This window comes from Bos grunniens, chromosome 21, assembly GCF_055505025.1.
Source record: "Bos grunniens cultivar Pamir isolate PY7600 chromosome 21, Bosgru_T2T1.0, whole genome shotgun sequence".
In the NCBI taxonomy this organism is placed as follows: Eukaryota; Metazoa; Chordata; class Mammalia; order Artiodactyla; family Bovidae; genus Bos; species Bos grunniens.
Genome location: NC_141185.1, coordinates 11,140,887 through 11,162,541, shown reverse-complemented (window position 1 = coordinate 11,162,541; position 21,655 = coordinate 11,140,887). Strand labels below are relative to the sequence as shown.

At 48.9% G+C, this 21,655-nt stretch overlaps 1 pseudogene across 1 annotated transcript; it reads right to left on the bottom strand.

Annotated features, from left to right (window-relative positions):
* Positions 1-163: 163 nt before the first annotated feature.
* On the bottom strand, positions 164-9,938 carry LOC147349063 (serpin A3-8-like; annotated as a pseudogene). Its single transcript, XR_015150307.1, has 5 exons — positions 9,838-9,938; positions 7,163-7,789; positions 4,913-5,186; positions 2,163-2,313; positions 164-576 (listed from the first exon to the last, which is right to left on the bottom strand). The product of XR_015150307.1 is annotated as a serpin A3-8-like (transcript).
* Positions 9,939-21,655: the final 11,717 nt, after the last annotated feature.

Genomic DNA, 21,655 nt, shown 5'->3' with positions numbered 1-21,655 from the left:
CAGTGGGCTCGGTCACAGGCACAGAGCCCGCTTCTGGGCCTTTTGACGAGTCTAAAGCAGAGGGGCCCAGGGGTGGGGAGGTCTGGGCGCTTGACCTCGGGGCCCAGGCAGCAGGGCATGGAGTCAGGTGGATCAGGGCAGAGACACACAGGAAGAAGTGCAGTCCAAGGAAGGTGGTTTACTGCTGTCGAAGGAGCCTCCTCGTGACTAGGACGCAGACTCCCTGTGCATGTAGAGCCCCAGCATCATCACTGTCACCTTCCCAGAGGTGAGCAGGTGGGGACAGGCAGGGTGGATCCTCAGTGCCCAGGGGCCAGGCTGCACCCAGGGACCTGGGCATCCTGCTCCTTAGGGAGGGCACCCACAGCTCAGAGCGGAGCTCTAGGCTTGATTGGGGTTGGTGACTTTCCCCAAGAAGGTGATGCTCTGGGTGTCTTTGAGAACTACGGCAATCAGGAAGGGCCTGTCGAAACGCACAATAGTTCTAAATGCGGACTTGAAGGAAAGTTCTACTCCCGTGGCAGCAGCTCCTTCCGTGCCCACCTCGTCCACGTCCAGCACAGCGCTGTGGACCATCTGTGGGGACAGCAGAGTATTACCGATTGGAGACGGGGTGGGCGGAGGTGAGCAGTCGCCTGAGCGCCTCTAAGGAGACTGCTATTCATCCACCTTCTGCCACTGGCCTGTCACTATGCTGTCTACCTTTTCAACTTTATTTTTCCCAACAAACCTGTCAGCTGGTTCACATATACATGACCCACAGCTGTGCAGAGTGCAGTCAAAGGCTGTAAGTCCTGCGCCCAGGGTCAGAGAAGCAAAGAGCAGGGGCTCCCTGATCTGAATCCCCTCCGTCTGAGTCCAGAGACTCTGCTGTCCCCAAACACTCCCTAGTGTAAGGGGAGGGGCAGATAGAGGCATTTTTCTTTCCGGGAACTGTCCACAATCCCTCTATGTCAAAGCAGCAGATGGGCAAGCACTGCTTTCTGCTTCTCTCCTGCCCCAGCTGACATGTCCCTCAGCCACCTTGCCTAGGATTGGCTTCCCATCCCTGGACCACAAAGCCCCATAGCATCTGTGTCTGCTTTATCAGGTCCCCTGGCAGGTGGGTGCAGGGGAGACTGCAGGGCTGTCCAGCACCCGCCCCCCTCATTCACTCTGATTCCTCTGCTTCTCAGATCGCAGTACCAGGACCGCTGGTGTTCTTCTCTCCTGCTCTTAGTGTATACTGATCATGATGGCCCTGAGCCACTGTTAGTACCTATTACCTCTTACCTGCTCTGCTGAGCACTGCACAGGAGCGAAGAACTATCATGTCTTTTAAAAATGACAAGATTCAGGACTAAGGGCTTTAATAATTTATCCCATAGGCAGTAAAAGGTGCTGCAAGGGATGGGGGTTTACAGCTGATCCCACCTCAGGCACATTCCCAAGACTGATGTCTATCCCAAAATTCATTACAAAGAAGGTAGAATTAGCCCCCAGATGGTTATAACCCAGCTCCCCTGGGCTTGAGGGTCGCAGGCAGGGTAACTGAGTACTGCCCAGCATACTAAAAAGCAAAGACATCATTTTACCGACAAAGGTCTGTGTAGCCAAAGCTATGATTTTTCCAGCAGTCATGTACAGGTGTCGTTGAACCATAAAGAAGGCTGAGTGCTGAAGAATTTATGCTTTTGAACTGTGGTATTAGAGAAGACTCTTGAGAGTCCCCTGGATTGCAAGGAGATCAAACTCATCAATCCTAAAGGTAATCAGTCCTGAATATTCATTGGAAGGACTGATGCTGAAGCTGAAGCTCTTATATTTTGGCCACCTGATGCGAAGAACTGACTCATTGGAAAAGACCCTGATGCTGGGAAAGATTGAAGGTGGGAGGATAAGGGGACGACAGAGGATGAGATGGTTGGATGACATTACCGACTCAATGGACATGAGTTTGAGTAAACTCTGCTAGTTGGTGATGGACAGGGAGGCCTGGAATGCTGCAGTCCATGGGGGTCTCAAAGAGTTGGACATGACTGAATGACTAAACTGAACTGAACTGATCTGAGTAATAAGCAATGTAGTTGTTCTGCAAATTCAAGATTACCCAAAGGTCTGCCTTGCTGTCACCTTTCAAGCTCCCATGTGGAAGATGAAATGTTCAAAGTTTAAAAACTCACCTGGGAAACTTCTAAGTCCATGACATCTGTGATTCCTGACAGGTCAGCCTCAGAGGTGAAGACTTTCTGGATGCCCAGCTCAGAAAGGAAGTGTTGCAGATTATAGTCACTGGAGATGGAAAACTTTGGCAGGTAGATGGTATCTATCAATCTAGGAGGTGAGAAAAATAAACTTGATGGTTTACTCAACTTGGTGCTCACCGTTCTCCCACATCTCAGCTAGGTCTTCCTGGGTTTCGTCTCCATCCACCCCATTCTCCCTGGAATAAGCACTCCTTTCCTCAGTTTCCAGATTCCTCAGGCTAACTCTCTTTAATTCCTTCATTATACATTCCTGTGTGCAGCTTTCTCACCTTCAGGGCAGCGTGCCAAGGCAGGGGCTGTGGGCTTGCCCCCACCTGGCCCTGCTTCTCCCCTGCAAGCCTGCAGGGCTCAGGAATCACCCTTCTCCAACACGGATTCCACAGCTGCTGGGAGACCGTGCTGGGGGGAGGGGGAGGAGGGAGCACAGGGAGGGATGTACCAGGGTCATCAGGAAGGCTTCTTGCAGGAGGTGGCATCCAGTTTGAGTCCCTGGGGAGGGGAAAGAGTGGGCTGGTTGAAGAGGAGGCCACGAGGCAGGTGGAGGCACTTGCAGGAAAGAGGGGCTGCTGCAAGGTGGTGAGGGGCTTGGCAGGGACAACAGTGGGACATGAAGGGCTTGGGGCTGCATTCAAGGGTTTGGGGGGCCTGAATCATCCAATTCAGAGTCTGTCTTGCCTTCCCAGTGAGCTCCTTGCGGGCAGGGCTGCTGCATCTGAGCAGAGCCGCCAGCAGTTTCTTGGGGTAAGAGATGCTGTCTCCCACCCCCAGGTTCCCTCCCCATCTCTCTGTCTGTACTTCCCTTAAGACTCTTACCATGGTGACTGGTCTGACAGATGCTAAATGCGAGGAGACTGAGGCTTCTCTTAAACCTTGGGTCCCTTGTAACAGGGAGGTAGTTGTTCCTCCTCATTGACCTACTTTCTTTCTTCCTTACATTCATCCTTCCTCCCCCCTTTATACACGAGTCAATAAATTCCTACTGAGCATCCTTTATGGGCCAGGAATGTATAGATACATGTCTCCTCAGTGATTGTAAATCAAGGTGTCTGATGCATATTTTCTCCATTTACAGCTATTGACTGGGCCGCTGCCCTGTGGTAGCTCTTGGGGTTGGAGAAGGAAGGGCTGGGAAAGGAGCGCAGGCAGGGCGAGGGGGTCCCCTGTCCTGAGTCTCCTGGGATCTGCAGGAAGGGGAGGCTGGGAGTCAGGAGCCCCAAAGCCTCAGGTCCCCTGGACAGGAGTCGAGAAGGGGCTACAGCCTCTACTTCACATGCAGGCAGGTCTCCAGTCCCCCGTGCTTTATGAAGTGCCTCCCACATCCATCCCCACTGGGTCTGCAGATCCCGCACTCAGAACAGAGGGTCAAGGACACCCCTCCCCTCACAGCAGGGAGCTGAGCCCCAGAGAAGCATAGGGAGTGGCCGGGGGAGTGTGAGCCTGGGAGTGGGACTCTGGGTCTGGGGTACCCCCGCCCCCCTCATGCTGCCCTCACCCCCTCCCTACCCGCCCCTGCAGACCCTGGCCCAGCACTGCCTCTCCCCTTGTCCCCCTGAAATAGGTCTCCTGAATCCCACCTCCTGGCCTGTGTGTCTACCCTCCATTTACCCAGAACTCGACCCCTCCCCACGCTTCCTTCTCCTCCTGGTCCAGCCCCCAGCGCCCTCCCCTGGGGGACCCCTCTGGGCTCCTGGTGGCCTCCCTGCCTCCATGCATGTCCTCTGCCATCTGCTTTCCACTCGGCACCCTCGGTGATCCTTTTAAAGCATCGCTCAGATCTTTCACTCTTTGACCCAAAACCTTGTGATGAGTTTCCGTTTCCCTTAGACAGTGGGGGAGTCAAAGTGTCTGCAAGGCCTTAGGTGACCTTAGTCCTCCCTGAGGACCCCGACCTCTCCCAGCTTCCCCCCTCACTCCCTCTGCTCTCCTGCTCTGGCCTCACTAATCCTCAACCACACCAGGCTCGGTCCTGCCTCAGAGGCTTTGCGCTGGCTGTTCTCTCGGCCAACAGGGCTTTTCCCAGCACATCTGCATGGCTCAGTCCCTCACCTCAAACACCACCTAAGGGCGCCCCTAGTTACAATCACAAAATACCTCTGGGTCCAATTTTATTTATTTATTTATTTATTTTTGCTTTACTATCCCTGTCTCTCCCTTTCTAACCATTCAACACACCAAATTATTCATTACATTTATTTCCTGTAGGTTTATCTCAATCACAGAGTAAGCTCACGAGGGCAGAGAATTTACTGTTCTATCTGCTGACCTACCCTCAGAGCATAATTAGTCCCTGGCACACAATAGCTTCTCAATCGATCAATCAGCCCTCAGCTGATACAAATCCATCTGCTCCCCCACCCAAGAGGTGGGGACATGAGACAACAGCACGCGTGTTGGGGGCTTTGTTGAGGATCCTCACGACACAGCACGTGTTAGTGTGAGAGGAAGGCCCTGTCCCCTCTGACGCCATCATCTTCCAGAAGGAAAGAATCAGGCTCAGAGCCACCCAGGCAGCAAAGGGCAAGGATATCTCAGTACAGGCTCTCCCACGTCTGCCCCTAGTCCCACACATTCCTGAGGCCCTGTTGCTGGGGGTCAGGAGTCCAGGAAGAGGGGGAAGGACTGAGAAGGCAGGTGAACCCACAGCTCTGGGTCCTGGGGACAGTCACCTGGGCTGCAGGGAGTTTCGCCACCTCGTCAGCATCTCCGGGGTCAGCTTGGCTTCCAGGTCCTGCATTTTGCCCTCGTCAGGGAGGATGAAGAGGGCGCTGTCGTTGCTGGTGTATGTGAGCTCCACCAGCGTGCAGCCCAGCTCCTCGTCCCGGAAGTAAGGGGTCACCAGGCTCCCAGTGCTCATCATGGGCACCTCCACCGTCTTGTTCTCGCTCACGTGGAACTCTGCCTGCTCAGTGCGCTTGGGGTCAAAGGGGATCTTCCACCTGGCTGGAGGAGGGCGGACAGGTGAGGAGTCTGTGAGTGCAAGTCTCTCCCTCCTCGGCCCTGCCTGAGCCAGCAGCGCCCCACACCACGTGCCTCTGGGGGTGGGCCTGCCAGCTGTGCATGTACACCTGGGAAGATGGGTAAGCCCTTGGGGATGCGGTGAACCCCGCAGGTCAGGATTGAGAAGCGGGGCATGAAACAAAGCTGGTTAGTTGTGCTACATGCAAAGTCAACAGGAATGTGGAGGGCAAGGGAGAGATGGGGATGAGGCTGGGCCTGGGGAGATATGGGACCTCCTGGTCCTTCAAGGGAACAAGTGACCAGGGGTTAGTTGTTGGCCTTGTAGGGAGGACACACGTCCCCATGGCCTTGTGAGCCCAACTGGAGCAGGAGCCACACGGTGACCCAGAGGGCAGGGTGGGGTCAATAGACGTCTCCACCCAGGAGAATGAGTCTCTTGCTGAGGCAGGGACTTCTATGGGAGATTAGGGCTCTGGGGTGTGTATCCATCCCCACCTCCTTCTTTGATTCCATCCCTGCCTGTGTCCCCATGGGGAGAGGCAGGAGCAGACAGAGAGGGTGCCCCTGGGGAGGAGATTTTAGAGGAGAAATTCTCAAGATGGGGTGGGTTGTTAGGAGAAGAAAGCATGCGAGATACAGGTAACAAACACGGCACGTCATGCCTGGATTCCTTTTCCAAGGAAATGCCATCCCGTCCCTTTATTTACAGATGAAAACACAGATGAAGGAAGGACATCCCTGGACTCATCCAGGAGCCCCTAACTCAGGGCTAACTTGTCCCCCACAGCTAGGGTCTCTTAGACACCTTACCATTTCATGATTCAATGATAATCTTTTGTGCCTTATCTATTTTGAGTCCCTTTTGCACTGCTGGCTCCCTGGGTGAAATCTTTCTGCCTTCACTCTGCCTCTTATGAGTCTCCTGGCTGAGGTTTGTCATAGCAACTTGCTATCCATGGGACTGGGCACGGGACCAGCTAGAATCTGGAGAGATATTGTGTCCCGGAGGGAGTTTTAAGAGGGAGGGAACATGTGTATACCCATGGCTGATTCATATTGATGTTTGGCAGAAACCAACCCAATTCTGTAAAGCAATTATCCTTCAATTAAAAAATAAATGAATTAAAAAAAAAGAAGATATTGTGGCCCAGATATTGTCCAACCCCAAGACTTTCCCCAGATGTGGTCTTGCCTCAGGATAGCAGAAGCCCACCACTGAAGAATCTTGAGATGGCCAGGCTGCTCAGAGGCTGTCGCACTGGGAAGATGGCCACCAGCCCCACCTCAACCCCCAGAGACAAGGTCTGTTTAGAGGGACCCCACGTCTGACGCAGCCCGCAGTGTGCGGAGCCAAGGCCTTCCTGAGCGTGTCCTAAAGTGTCTCATCAGGGAGGAAGCTGGAGTCGCCATCCCCCACGGGATAGATCTGAAAGGAAAGCTCTCCTTCTTTTGGCAGGCAGGCAAGTTTAACTCAGAATAAAGTCTCCCTCTGGGACTTCCCTGGTGGTCCAGTGGCTAAGAATCCCTCTTGCAATGCAAAGGACACGGGCTCAACCTCTGGTCGGGACGTAAGATAACACACGCCTCCAGGCAAAGCCAGCCTGCCACAACTGCTGAGCGTGCCTGCCACAACTGTAGAATCTGCCTGCTGCCACGAGAGATCCCACGTGCTGCGACTAAGAACCAAGGCAGTCAAACAAATAAATTTAAAAAAAAAAAGCATCCCTCTGCCTCACGTAAGGGAATCACTGCCCTACAATGAGAAAAGCAATTTGGAAAAAGCTAAAATAGACAAAGACTATGGTCAGAGTGGGCCTTGGTGTTTAAGCCCCCCAAGCCACGAGGAGATTTCTCGATAGTGGGTTGCTGGTAACATAGTTGGCTGAGCTGGGTTAGAAATGATTCTGAAGCCTGAGAACTATATGTGCGTCTCCCTCAACCCCAATCCAGGTATTCACCTTTAAAGTAGATGTAATTCAGCAGGATGATCTTCGTGAGGGAGTCAAGGTTCTTGAACAAGTCTTCAATTTTCCCCTGGGTTTTATTCTTCACATAGTCGTTGATGAGCTTCATGGCAGCATTGGAATCGTTGAACTCAGTGGGGAAGGCCTCGGAGGAGTACAGCACCCAGGCGTCTTCCCTGAACTTCCCTGTCCAGAAGCATCAGCTGCTCCTGCACAAACATGGCGTTGCCCACACTCAGCTGCAGCTCATTGCTGGGTCGATTGAGCGTCTGCAGGAGATGCTGGAAGCCCTGGTGGATTTCTGTCTTGGGGGTCTCTGTGAGGTTGAACTTGAGACCCTCCATTATCTCCGTCAGGGTGGAGCCACGGGCCCCCAAGGACAGGAAGCCCAAGGCTATGGAGACACTCAGAGGGGAGAAGTGAGGTTTTCCAAAGCCAACTGCTTGTAGAGGCTGAAGGCGAAGTCAGTGTTGCTTGAGGCTAATGAGTGGCCATCCACAGATGTCCCTTTGTGCTGTTCTTCTGGGGTCACATTCTCCGGGAGGCAGTGGACCCTGGAGCACAGTCCAGCCACCAGGAGCCCCAGAGCCAGGAGGGGGGACATTCTCTCTGCCCTCATGTCTGAAAAGCAAAGCTCCTTTCAGTCCACATGTCAGATGATGTCCCAACCCCTACCCTCTATCCCCCGTGGTCTCTGTTCTCTTGCCCTGCTGCTCTGGGACCTCTCAGGGGTAGGCACCCTGCTGGGCTCCCAACACACAAGGAGGCTCTGGGCTCTCTCTCACCCTTTGATCAAGTGCTGTGATCGTTAGCAATTTCCCCAGTGGAGAGACTGGGCACAGAGAGGGGAAGGGGCTTTTCCAAGGTCACACAGTAAGCAGTGGAGTACTAAGGGTGAGGAGCCTGGGGTGCCTGGCTCCAGGGTGAGGAAGCTGGTGATGGGTGTGAGGTGCTGTCCAGCAAGAACCCATCTCCCTCTTCCTGGGAGCTGACACTGTGAGAGGGGCCTAGGAAGCAGCGCTCCTTTCCCACCATGTCCCCTCTCTGTCCCCCCAGGAAGGAGCCCTGCACTGATCAGAGGACACAGCACCTCTCCCCGCCTCTGAGGATAAGGGTGTGACCTCAGGGAGGCTCTCCCATCGAGGTACCTGGTCACAGTGAGGGTTCAGGAGAGAGGCCGCCACAGGCAGTGGGAGCCGTGCTGGAGCCTGGCTGCCCTGAGGAGGGCTGGTGCAAAGAACAAGGAGGGCAGAGCATTCTGCTCAGCCCCTGCCACGTGGACATGTGAAGGGTGTTTCCAACAAGAACCTGGAAAGGCCTCCTAGTGGGGAGAAGCAGGGTGAGCTCAGAGTCTCAGGGACCTGGTCGAGGATTTCATTTTGGCTACTTGTGAGTGCTGTGTGTTGACGAGCAGTGACTGAACCTCTCTGATCCTAAGTTCCCACCTCCATCCAACATGTGGAATGGCTCAGGTGACATACAGGATGAAGGTGGTGGGCTCCTAAGAGGAGTTCCAGACGTGTCACCCCCTCCACTGGTCACCCTCTCTAGGACTCTACAAGCCAGACTGTGATCCCTGGCAACAGAGGACCGAGCTACTGCCCAGATGCCTCAGGGGAGACTGAGGTCAAAGCTGTGACCTCAGCAAACAGGACTGTTTCCCTTCGGTCTCTGCCCCTCATCTCAGGGTTCAGAGGAGAGAGCACTGCAGGGGTGTTGAGCAGGGAGGGAAGGCAAGGAGGAGGTGGGAGGGAGGAGCCTGAGCTGAGACTCAAGCCCAGGGGAAAAGCCTAGGGGCAAGCCTGAGGACAGGGGCGATCAATCTTCCCAAAAGTTTGTTTATGCAGAGCTGATGCAACGGTTTCTTTCACAAAGAATTAAACGTTTTCCCCCAAAATTCTTCCTGGAAAAATAGCTAGCCAGATGCTCTCCTGGTGGGTCAGATGGTAAAGAGCCTGCCTGCAGATGCAGGAGACATGGGGAACATGGGTTTGATCCCTGGGTCAAGAAGATCCCCTGGAGGAAGAAACGACAAGCCATTCCAGTATTCTTGCCTGGAGAATCCCATGGACAGAGGAGCCTGGTATGCTAGAGTCCATGGGGTTCCAAAAGTGTCGGTCACGACTTGGCAACTAAGCAACCAAAGAAGCATTTGGCCAGGTTGGAGGGCTGGCTTTGTTTCTGAGCCGTCTGTCTTTTCAGTGCTAGGCAGATTCAGGTCCTGTCTGCTTGCCAGGGTCCCTGGAGAGACAATGGAACCCAGAAAACCCCCCTGGAGACCCCGCAGCCTCTGCCCAGAGGGACCTGGTGCACTAATTCTGTCCCCAGGACTCTCTGAGAGCAGTGCCCTGTGCCAGGCAAGGAGACGCACCTCAGGGCTCTCGGAGGACCTCTGACCTGACGCTGGATGCACAGCTGGATGGGGCACAGCTGGCTCGAATCACAAACCCAAAGACTCAAAAGCAAAAATGCCCCCAGAAGCCATGGTGGCACATCCCTCCCTTTGCAGGATGAAAACAGAGACCCAGAGAGAGGACTGGTCCTCCCAGCATCAGACGCACATCCTCCCGCCTCCTTCCTGCCTCAGGCTCTACTGACCCCTGATCAAGGCCAGAACCACCCCGGGAAAGGGGTCCCTTGGCTCCCAGTGTAGGAGCATCATGGATTACCTGCCTGCGAGAGCGGGGTGTGGGCAGTGGATCCAGAGCCGCCGCTTGCCCGGATGCTGGAGTTTCCCGGGTGCTGCTGCCTAATTATCCTGCAAAGCCCTCCTCCCAGGCTTGTGAAATGTATGTCCTCTGACTGGAAATTCACAGCCTCCCATTTCCAGTAACAGAGTTTATTAGATCTATTTGAACAATCTAGTTACAGGAACCACTCACTTTTTGTCCCTCCCCACCAGAAAACCTAAACTAAAAATAAACAGAAATTTCCCTTGAGAGTGATTTCTCCCATTTAAGAAAATCCATTGAGGGGTGTGTGAAAGCTCAGAATATATAAAAAGGGACATTGAAAAATACCTCTGACTCTTTTTCTTTTAAAAAATATATATATTGACTCTTCTTAGTTTTTTCCTCCCCGTTTGTCATATCCTCATTAAAGACCATGTAAAAACCCAGAAAATGGAAAGAATATTTGAAAATATTCCCCAGAGCTGTGTCACTCCAGGACACCTTTGGCTAACGCTGCGTTTCTTCTATGACTCACTTGTCTTGATGTGTGTGTGCAAGTGTGGGTGTGTGATCAGGATCCCCAAACACAAACTCAGACAAAATTGAAATGCAGGACCCTTTATGTGAATATGGCTCGATTTGTATGTTGAGATGCGCTCCCATTCCCAGACAGGGCTGTTCCGCCCGAGGGTCCCTGAGAGTGTCAAAAGCACAAGTGTCTGAGACCTCTGATATCTGGTGCCATCTGTCTTTGGGGGCCTGCTGTGCTTTGGTTTGTCCCGTTGCCGTTCACTATTGGTTCACTTCAAGAGCCGGCTGTCCCTCATTCTTGCCCCTGGGGTCTCCTAGGACACTCTCTGAACTAATCTCAGGCCTTTCTTGTGCTTGTGGGGGAACACCTACCCCTTCATCTCTTACACTCACAACCATCCATCCATGAAAGACCACGACAAACCTCTGTTACCCTTAGGGACTCCACCAAACTCTGTTTGGAGATCACTGTGTTAGTGGTGAGAATGTGGCTTTGGCAGAAGATAAACCTGAATCCTGAAAGTCTACTCACCAGCTGTGTGACCTCAAAACCTTTATGGAAACCCTTCCACCTTCATCTTCTCATCTCTAAAGGCAGATGCATTTCCCTGGGAAAGGAGGGGTGTCTTAAAAGGTTAAGTGAAATAATTCTAAATGTAAACTCTGTTAAGACAGGATTTTTGACTTGTTTTGTGCTGTGCTGCATCCTTAGAGGACGCAATAAACATTCATTTGACTGTAAGACACTGAGGTGACCAAGCAGAGTTTGATCGCATCTTTCTGAAATGATGCGTCCTTTCAGGCTCCATATATGGCAGAATTGATAATATATATTAAGTTACACACAATCCCTAAGAAACAGTGGCTGAAACAAGGTTGCAGTTTACTTCCCTCTCATGTAGGTCCAGATGCAGGCAGCGTCTGCAGGCAGACATGGGGATTTCACTTTGGCAGGGACCCAGGTTCCTTCCAGCTTGTTGCTCTCCATTGCTAAGGTTTGTTTGCCAGGAGGCTCATTGCTGCGTCAACCTTCCAGTTAATGGGAAGTGAGGAAGGGAAAAGCACAACCTTCCCTTTGAAAGAAATGTCCTAAATGTTGCCTATGTTATTTCCACTTCTGTTCCATCGGCCATTGCTTGGTCACCGGGCCACACCTAGCTGCAGGGGAGGCTGTTCAGTGCAGCCAACATTCTAAACTGTGTAGCCATGTCCCAAATAAACATGCATTACTTTGAGAGAAAATGAGAACGGACATTTTTGTTGTTGTTTTTCAGTTGGCCAGACCTGTCTGACTCTGTAAGCCCATGGACTGCAGCACACCAGGCCTCCCTGTCCCTCGCCATCTCCTGAAGTTTACCCAAGTTCATGTCCATTGCATTGATGATGCCATCCAGGCATCTCATCCTCTGATGCCCTCTTCTCCTTCTGCCCTCAGTTTTTCCCAGCATCAGGGACTTTTCCAGTGAGTCAGCTGTTCGCATCAGATGACCAAAATACTGGAGTTTCAGCTTCAGCATCAGTCCTTCCAATGAGTATTCAGGCTTGATTTCCCTTAAGATTGACTGGTTTGATCTCCTTGCTGTTCAAGGGACTCTCAGAAGTCTCCTCCAGCACCACAGTTTGAAGGCATCAATTCTTCAGTGTTCTGCTTTCTTAACTGTCCAGCTCTCACAACCGTACATGACCACTGGGAAGACCACTGCTTTGACTGTGCGAACCTTTGGCAGCAGAGTATGTCTCTGCTTTTCAACATACTGTCTGGTTTGGCGTAGCTTTCCCGCCAAGAAGCAAACAGCTTCTGATTTCATGGCTGCAGTCACGGTCCACAGTGATTTTCTAGCCCAAGAAGAGGAAATCTGACACTACTTTCACTTTTTCCCCCTCTATTTGCCATGAAGTAATGGGGCCAGATGCCATGATCTTAGTTTTTTTTAATATTTAGTTTTAAACCAGCTCTTTCACCCTCCTCCTTCACCCTCATCAAGAGGCTCTGTAGTTCCTCTTTGCTGTCTGCCGTTAGGGTGGTATCATCCACATATCTGAGGTTGTTGATGTTTCTCCCATCTGTCTTGATTCCAGCTTGTAACTCATCCAGCCCAGCACTTCTCATGAAGGAGTAGGACAGAGCTGTCTGCTCTGTTTGTTTAATCTATATGCTGAGCACATCATGAGAATGGACATTACACATCAGTGCTAATTGTTGCCCCAATATTTTCCCCAAGTGTTCCCATTTCCTTAAGACTGAACTGACTTAGTCTGAACTCCAGTTGATGTAAAGCTAAAGAATTTTCTGTTTTTCTGAGTGCTGCTGAGAATGTCTGTGGGGGGCTGATTTGTCCTGGATGTCCTCTGTCCCCTGGAGTTCCACACTAATGCTCCAGGGCCATCTCTCAGCCTCTCCCTGAGCTCCTATAGTCCTCATTAGTCTCAGCTCAGTTCAGTCGCTCAGTTGTGTGCTACTGTTTGCAACCCCATGGACTGCAGCACGCCAGGCTTCCCTGTCCATCACCAACTCCTGGAGCTTACTCAGACTCATATCCATCAGTGATGGCATCCAACCATCTCATCCTCTGTCATCCCTTTCTCCTCCTGCCTTCAATCTTTCCCAGCGTCAGGGTCTTTTCCAATGAGTCAGTTCTTCACTGGAGAAGGCAATGGCATCCCACTCCAGTACTCTTGCCTGGAGAATCCCATAGGCAGAGGAGCCTAGTAGGCTGCTGTCCATGGGGTCTCGAAGGTCGGACACGACTGAGGGACTTCACTTTCACTTTTCACTTTCATGCATTGGAGAAGGAAATGGCAACCCACTCCAATGTTCTTGCCTGGAGAATCCCAGGGACGGGGGAGCCTGGTGGGCTGCCATCTATGGGGTTGCACAGAGTCGGACACGACTGAAGTGACTTAGCAGCAGCAGTTCTTCACATCAGGTGGCCAAAGTATTGGAGTTTCAACTTCAACATCAGTCCTTCCAAAGAATAGTCAGGACTGATTTCCTTGAGGATCGATTGGAAGTCCAAGGGACTCTCAAGAGTCTTCTCCAACACCACAGTTCAAAAGCATCAATTCTTTGGAACTCTGCTTTCTTTATAGACCAATTCTCACATCCATACATGACTACTGGAAAAACCATGGCGTTGACTAGATGGACCTTTGTTGGCAAAGTAATGTGTCTGCTTTTTAATATTCTGTCTAGGTGTGTCATAGCTTTTCTTGCAAGGAGCAAGTGTCTTTTAATTTCATGGCTGCAGTCACCATTTGCAGTGATTTTGGAGCCAAAAAATTAAAGTCTGTCACAGTTACCCCATCTATTTACCATGAAGTGATGGGACCGGATATCATGACCTTCGTTTTCTGACTGTTGAATTTTAAGCCAACATTTTCACTCTCCTCATTCATTTTCACCAAGAGGCTCTTTAGGTCTTCTTTGCTTTCTGCCTTAAGGGTGGTGTCATCTGCGTATCTGAGGTTGTTGGGGTTTCTCCCGGCAATCTTGACTCCAGCTTACTGGTCTGCTTTGTTTTAAAAAAATTTTTTTTTATTTAAAAATATATATTTATTTACTTTGCTGCAGAGGGTCTTAGTTGCCACTTGCAGGGTTTTTGGTACTGGCTTTTTCTTCAATTCCACATGCACTGTTCCTGCAAGGATGGTCATGGAACCCTGTTTTCCAGGTACTGATGAGAATATAAGGAAATTATGATACAGAAGAGATTTGAGATTGGTTCTTCCTCTGTGTGAAGTGAATGGAAGCATTTCTCCCAGAATGCATGGAGGGTCTTGTCCAAGACAGAGACCAACTTCTGCTCCATAGAAAGAAGGCTCCACAGATTTTTTTTTTAATATTCATTTTTGTCCTTGTTACCCATGGACTGTATAGGTTACAAGCACATTTGTAATATTGCTCATTCCTTTATTCCATCTGTTCTGGGAGGGACAGATCTTATTTCCCTGTCCAGGCATTGAACCTAACTGCCAATCCATCAAGGGTTAGAGGCTAGAAGCAAAGTTCTCTGATTTTGTACCCTGTTTGAAAGCAAAACCGTTTCAATGAGGCAAAACATGCCAAACAGGTACAAAGTTCATTACTAAAGAGATAGTGCAGTGTATGGGGGAGCACAGAGAAGCCGTTTCTTTAAGTCAGAAGCAGGACAGAAATACACACCCGGAAAGGAGTGGCAGCATCCTGAATGAGAAGCGAAGTGAAAAGGTCCTTCTGGGTCTTTGTTTACACTTAGCCAGTTATGTTGTTTCTTTTTTCACACCGGACTGGGTCCTTGGTCCCTCCCCAAGATGCGTACTCGACGTTTTGCTAAGACGGATCCCACTGAAAAGGCCTCTGGGTACATGTCCACACTTATTGTGGGGTAGGGGGTCCCTCCTTTTTGACCCCCAAGAAGGCTTTCTGCGCATATGCAGACAAGGAAGTCTTCCTGGACCTCCAAGTGGACACCTTATCTCTTTACTTCAGGAGAGCTCAGCTTCTGCTGGTAGCTTTGTCCTTGGAGTGTCTGGGTGAGAACAAAGCTTGAATTTTACTCCACTTGACAAACCCCAGCTATGTAGCCCTGGACCCATCATCTCCTACCTCACTTCTTTCATCTGACAAATATTTACAAAAGGTGATTTCATGAGCCAGGCTTTCACCTAGAAACTGGGCATCCAGGAGGGAACAAAACAGGGCTGAAGGTGAGTCGTTTCTCTAGTTCTGGAATATCACCCTTAATGGAGTTGGGGTCCATAATCCAGATGTGTTCTGTAAAAGGCCAGATAGCAACTATTTTATGTTTTAAGGCCACATTCAGTCACCTTCTCTCTTCCCCCGCTTCCTCTTCCTTCTCCTTTTGTTTTAGCAAACTTTTCAAATCAAAGTTAAATGTAACTTTAAAATATTTTCATAATATAATTTATAATATCAGATCAGATCAGATCAGTCGCTCAGTCGTGTCCAACTCTTTGCGACCCCATGAATCACAGCACACCAGGCCTCCCTGTCCATCATCAACTCCCGGGGTTCACTCAGACTCACGTCCATCAAGTCAGTGATGCCATCCAGCCATCTCATCCTCTGTCGTCCCCTTCTCCTCCTGCCCCCAATCCCTACCAGCATCAGAGTCTTTTCCAATGAGTCAACTCTTTGCATGAGGTGGCCAAAGTACTGGAGTTTCAGCTTTAGCATCATTCCTTCCAAAGAAATCCCAGGGCTGATCTCCTTCAGAATGGACTGGTTGGATCTCCTTGCAGTCCAAGGGACTCTCAAGAGTCTTCTCCAACACCACAGTTCAAAAGCATCAATTCTTCGGCACTCAGCCTTCTTCACAGTCCAACTCTCACATCCATACATGACCACAGGAAAAACCATAGCCTTGACTAGATGAACCTTTGTTGGCAAAGTAATGTCTCTGCTTTTGAATATGCTATCTAGGTTGGCCATAACTTTCCTTCCAAGGAGTAAGCCTCTTTTAATTTCATGGCTGCAGTCACCATCTGCAGTGATTTTGGAGCCCCAAAAAATAAAGTCTGACACTGTTTCCACTGTTTCCCCATCTATTTCCCATGAAGTGATGGGACCGGATGCCATGATCTTCGTTTTCTGAATGTTGAGCTTTAAGCCAACTTTTTCACTCTCCACTTTCACTTTTATCAAGAGGCTTTTTAGTTCCTCTTCACTTTCTGCCATAAGGGTGGTGTCATCTGCATATCTGAGGTTATTGATATTTCTCCCGGCAATCTTGATTCCAGTTTGTGTTTCTTCCAGTCCAACGTTTCTCATGATGTACTCTGCACATAAGTTAAACAAGCAGGGTGACAATATACAGCCTTGACGAACTCCTTTTCCTGTTTGGAACCAGTCTGTTGTTCCATGTCCAGTTCTAACTGATGCTTCCTGACCTGCACACAAATTTCTCAAGAGGCAGGTCAGGTGGTCTGGTATTCCCATCTCTTTCAGAATTTTCCACAGTTTATTGTGGTGCACACAGTCAAAGGCTTTGGCATAGTCAATAAAGCAGAAATAGATGTTTTTCTGCAACTCTCTTGCTTTTTCCATGATCCATCGGATGTTGGCAATTTGATCTCTGGTTCCTCTGCCTTTTCTAAAACCAGCTTGAACATCAGGAAGTTCACGGTTCACATATTGCTGAAGCCTGGCTTGGAGAATTTTGAGCATTACTTTACTAGCGTGTGAGAGGAGTGCAATTGTGTGGTAGTTTGAGCATTCTTTGGCATTGCCTTTCTTTGGGATTGGAATGAAAGCTGACCTTTTCCAGTCCTGTGGCCACTGCTGAGTTTTCCAAATTTGCTGGCATATTGAGTGCAGCACTTTCATAGCATCATCTTTCAGGATTTGGAATAGCTCAACTGGAATTCCATCACTTCCACTAGCTTTGTTCGTAGCGATGCTTTCTAAGGCCCACTTGACTTCATATTCCAGGGTGTCTGGCTCTGGGTCAGTGATCACACCATCGTGATTATCTGGGTTATGAAGATCTTTTTTGTACAGTTCTTCTGTGTATTCTCGCCATCTCGTCTTAATATCTTCTGCTTCTGTTAGGTCCATACCATTTCTGTCCTTTATCAAGCCCATCTTTGCATGAAATGTTCCTTTGGTATCTCTGATTTTCTTGAAGAAATCCTTAGTCTTTCCCATTCTGTTGTTTTCCTCTATTTCTTTGCATTGATCGCTGAAGAAGGCTTTCTTATCTCTTCTTGCTATTCTTTGGAACTCTGCATTCAGATGTTTATATCTTTCCTTTTCTCCTTTGCTTTTCGCTTCTCTTCTTTTCACAGCTATTTGTAAGGCCTCCCCAGACAGCCATTTTGCTTTTTTGCATTTCTTTTTTATGGGAATGGTCTTGATCCCTGTCTCCTGTACAATGTCACGAACCTCATTCCATAGTTCATCAGGCATTCTATCTATCAGATCTAGGCCTTTAAATCTATTTCTCACTTCCACTGTATAATCATAAGGGATTTGATTTAGGTCATACCTGAATGGTCTAGTGGTTTTCCCTACTTTCTTCAATTTAAGTCTGAATTTGGCAATAAGGAGTTCATGGTCTGAGCCACAGTCAGCTCCTGGTCTTGTTTTTGCTGACTCTATAGAGCTTCTCCATCTTTGGCTGCAAAGAATAGAAACAATCTGATTTCGGTGTTGACCATCTGGTGATGTCCATGTATAGAGTCTTCTCTTGTGTTGTTGGAAGAGGGTGTTTGCTATGACCAGTAGATTTTCTTGGCAAAACCCTATTAGTCTTTGCCCTGCTTCACTGTGTATTCCCAGGCCAAATTTGCCTGTTACTCCAGGTGTTTCTTGACTTCCTACTCTGCATTCCAGTCCCCTATAATGAAAAGGACATCTTTTTTGGGTGTTAGTTCTAAAAGGTCTTGTATTTCTTCATAGAACCGTTCAACTTCAGCTTCTTCAGCGTTACTGGTTGGGGCATAGACTTGGATTACTGTGATATTGAATGGTTTGCCTTGGAAACAAACAGATATCATTCTGTCGTTTTTGAGATTGCATCCAAGTACTGCATTTTGGACTCTTTTGTTGACCATGATGGCTACTCCATTTCTTCTGAGGGATTCCTGCCCGCAGTAGTAGATATAATGGTCATCTGAGTTAAATTCACCCATTCTAGTCCATTTCAGTTCTCTGATTCCTAGTAAAATATAATTCTTAGCTTGTGAGATACACAGAAACTACTGTGGGGAGGTTTGGCCAGGGACCTGGTTTTACTGGGAGGTGGTCAGAGCTCCAGAGTCCACAAACTCTGGACTCTGGATGTGAAGAAGCTTTTCCCTGTGGTAGTTCAGGCTCACATCAGGGCTTTCATCCACGCGTGGTATGGGGTTTTGGTGTATTTCTTTGCCCCTCTCCCAGCTCCCCATTCCATCCCACCCTCGTTGCAACTGCAGGGAACCCTTCCCCAGTGGAATCTTCTCATTCTCTGCCTTCTTGCCTCCTTCTTGCTCTTCTTCTATGGCCTCTTGGTCCTGAAAAATCCTCTACTTCCTTCTTTTTCCCCAGCCCCCTTCTCCTAGCTCCTGAGCAGGTAGTCAGATTGCCAATCATCTGTTCAGTCCCACAAGACCTCAGATGGGACTCCCTGGGTGGGGCCAGGTGGCTGCTGCTTATTCCACAGGCAGAAAATCTACTAGATAATCCCCCATGGGCCACAAATGACTGCCTCTTTGTTTAGGTATGATTCCTATTTATGTTGATGATTTTGATTATTACTTCTTTGTCTGTGTCAATCTCCAGGGAAGGGACTTGGGAGGAAGGAAAAATTTCAATCTTTCCCAGGTGGTGCCATGGTAAAGAGTCTACCTGCCAATGCAGGAAATGCAGGAGATGTGGGTTTCCAGGGTCTGGAAGATCCCTGAAGGAGGGCATGGCACCCCACTCCAGTACTCTTGCCTGGAAAATCCCATGGATGGAGGAGCCTGGTGGGCTGCAGTCTGTGGGATCACTAAGAGTCGGATACGACTGAGAGACTTCACTTTCACTTTTCACTTTCATGCATTGGAGAAGGAAATGGCAACCCACTCCAGTGTTCTTGCCTGGATAATCCCAGGGACGGCGGAGCCTAGTGGGCTGCCGTCTATGGGGTCGCACAGAGTCGGACATGACTGAAGCAACTTAGCAGTAGCAGCAGCAGCAGCTAGGCAGAGGACAAGATGGCTAGATAGTATCACTGACTCAATGGACATGAATGTGAGCCAACTCTGAGAGATGGTAAAGGACAGGGAAGCCTGGAGTCCTGCAGTCCACGGGATCACAAACAGCTGGACCCAACTGAGCAAATGAACACACATAATTAGGCTAAGTCTGTTGTCCCTGGGGCTGAGCAAGAACATAGAAGCCAGAGAACAAAGAACTTCCCAGGAATCTCCAAGAGGTGGCACTCAACACAACAGTGTAGCAAGAGAGAATGCTGCTCCTTTCATCTTTATACCTAAGAAAACCCAGGGCCTGAGTGGTGTGTAAGCTCCTCTGGCTGCTTATACAAACTGCCACATACTGGGTGACTTGAAACACAGCCTCTAGGGCAGCCTCCACTCCTTGCTTCTTGCACGTGCTGCTGGCTGCCAACACCCCTTGACTTGTGGGTATAGCCCTCCCATCTCTTCCTCCATAGTCACACCGATTTTCCTTCTCTCTGGGTTGATTCTCTTTTGAACCAGTCTCTTACAAGGACTCTTGTGATGACTCTGAAGTTTTACATGGAAAATCCAGGATAAACTCCCTATCTTCCATCTCAAGATCCTTCAGTTAATCAAATCTGCAATAATCCTGTCACCCTTACATCTTTTATTTTCTTCTGCCCTAGAGGTAACATTCACAAATTTCAAAGGATTCAAATCTGGATATATTTTGGTGAGCCAGTTTTCAGTCTACCACAAGGGACAGCAAAGAAAAACAATTGAAATAAGGAACTCTCAAATGTTTCATAAAGGCAGGAGCAAGAAGAATGAGAGAGACACAGAAAGAGAGAGAGACTGAGAAAGAAAAATAGGGTTAAGTATTGTTGATGGTCACATCTTATTAGGATGAGAAAAAGCCATGGGATTTGGGACAGGTGGAGGTTAATATAAATTGGTGGGGAAAAAAGAGTATATTTTGATTGGAATAAAGAGTTGGTATCTAATTTCCTGCCAGGGTCCAGCCCCGACAGGATCCAGGGAATCCCTCAGGATGACGGCGTAGGCAATAAGGAAAGTAAAAGGGGAGAGAAAGAGGCTTGATCTTCCTTGGTTTACACAGAAAGCCAATAAAACTCCTGACACGGAACTTACTCTGTTCACGGAGGCCACAGGCGCCCTCTCGGTGGAGTGAGGATGCAGGACGCCCTCTCCCCGGTGAAGATGCAGGGCACCTTCCCGATCGGGTCTTAGAAGCCCAGGCACAAAAGGGAACTCAGAGAGCTCCTGTGCCCCAGTGAGTCATCCTGAAAGAAGAACAGAGAGAGAAAGAAAGAAAAGGAAAGAAAGAATGACACGGGGAGACCAAGCTTCGGTGAGCGAGGCTCATAACTTTATTTTCAAAAGGAACTTTTATACCTTGACTTGTACATAGAGGGAAATGAAAGATGCAAAGTCATGCAGAGTCAGCCCAAACATTACATCTGTTTTGTCTTTATCGAAACCAGGATTTTTTCTGCATACCGTTCCCATAAACAATGTTGTATACATTATCTTCTGGCCTTGGAGGCCTGTGGACATTTTATGACCCTTTTTTGATAAAGCCTGCTCAACCAGAAGACTTATTTTCCCTTGAAGTGTTTTTTCTTTATATTTCTAATCTATGTCAGCCTCAGAAAGTGCTAAACAGAGTTACATTCTCACGGAGCAAAGGTGCAGTGAGTTACAACAAAGAAAGCCAATTAGCTCAAAGGTCTGATGTGGTTAATTCTAAGGCTACTGCTTGTTTTTCTTACATTCCAACGATGTTAACCAATGCACTCCCAGGTTCACAATGGATAAGGGATATGGGCCCTTGGCAGCAAGCATTAGCTCAACAATGAAATCTTACACTAGCACTACTCTAATTGTTTTTAACTCTCTTCGAAAGGCTATGTTTTTAGAATGTTTTAGGCTTCCCGTGTCTCTCACGGTTGGGAGGCTGTGAACAATCACATGCGTAGCTGCAAGAGTCTGGATAAACCTGTCAGGCAAGCCAGAAAGCCATCAGAGGGGTTTGCATTGAAACACTCCTATCATGTCCAGGAGACTTATTAACTAAAGCCCTAAGTTGACTTTTTCCAGATAAAGGTGGTTGGGAATAGCCCCCTGTTAATGTCAGAAGAGGTGGTGAAAGGCACAAAATAGTAAGACAGACAGATTCTGGTTTTGGGGTAGATGCTCAAGCAGATCCAGGGGGTCCCTCGAGTCATGATCTGCCTTGCTCGTCATGGCTCTTCCACATGACCTTGTCATGGGTGGGATCTCCCGTGCTGGCTCCCAGCAATTTCCAAAGATAATTGAGACATACATCCAATTATGACCATTGAGAAAAAGAACATAAATATTAAAATATATATAAGTATATTTTATTCTCCAAATGGTCATTGGTAAAAAAAAAGATAAAAGAATAGAATTTTAGTCAAAGTAGGAAATATATAGAAAAGAAAAAGGACTAACAAGAAAGCAATATATCATAAGTCTAAATTGTGATTTCAATCTCTGGTGCTGGAGAAGACTCTTGAGAGTCCCATAGACTGCAAGGAGATCAAACCAGTCCATCCTAAAGGAAATCAATCCTGAATACTCATCAGAAGGACTGATG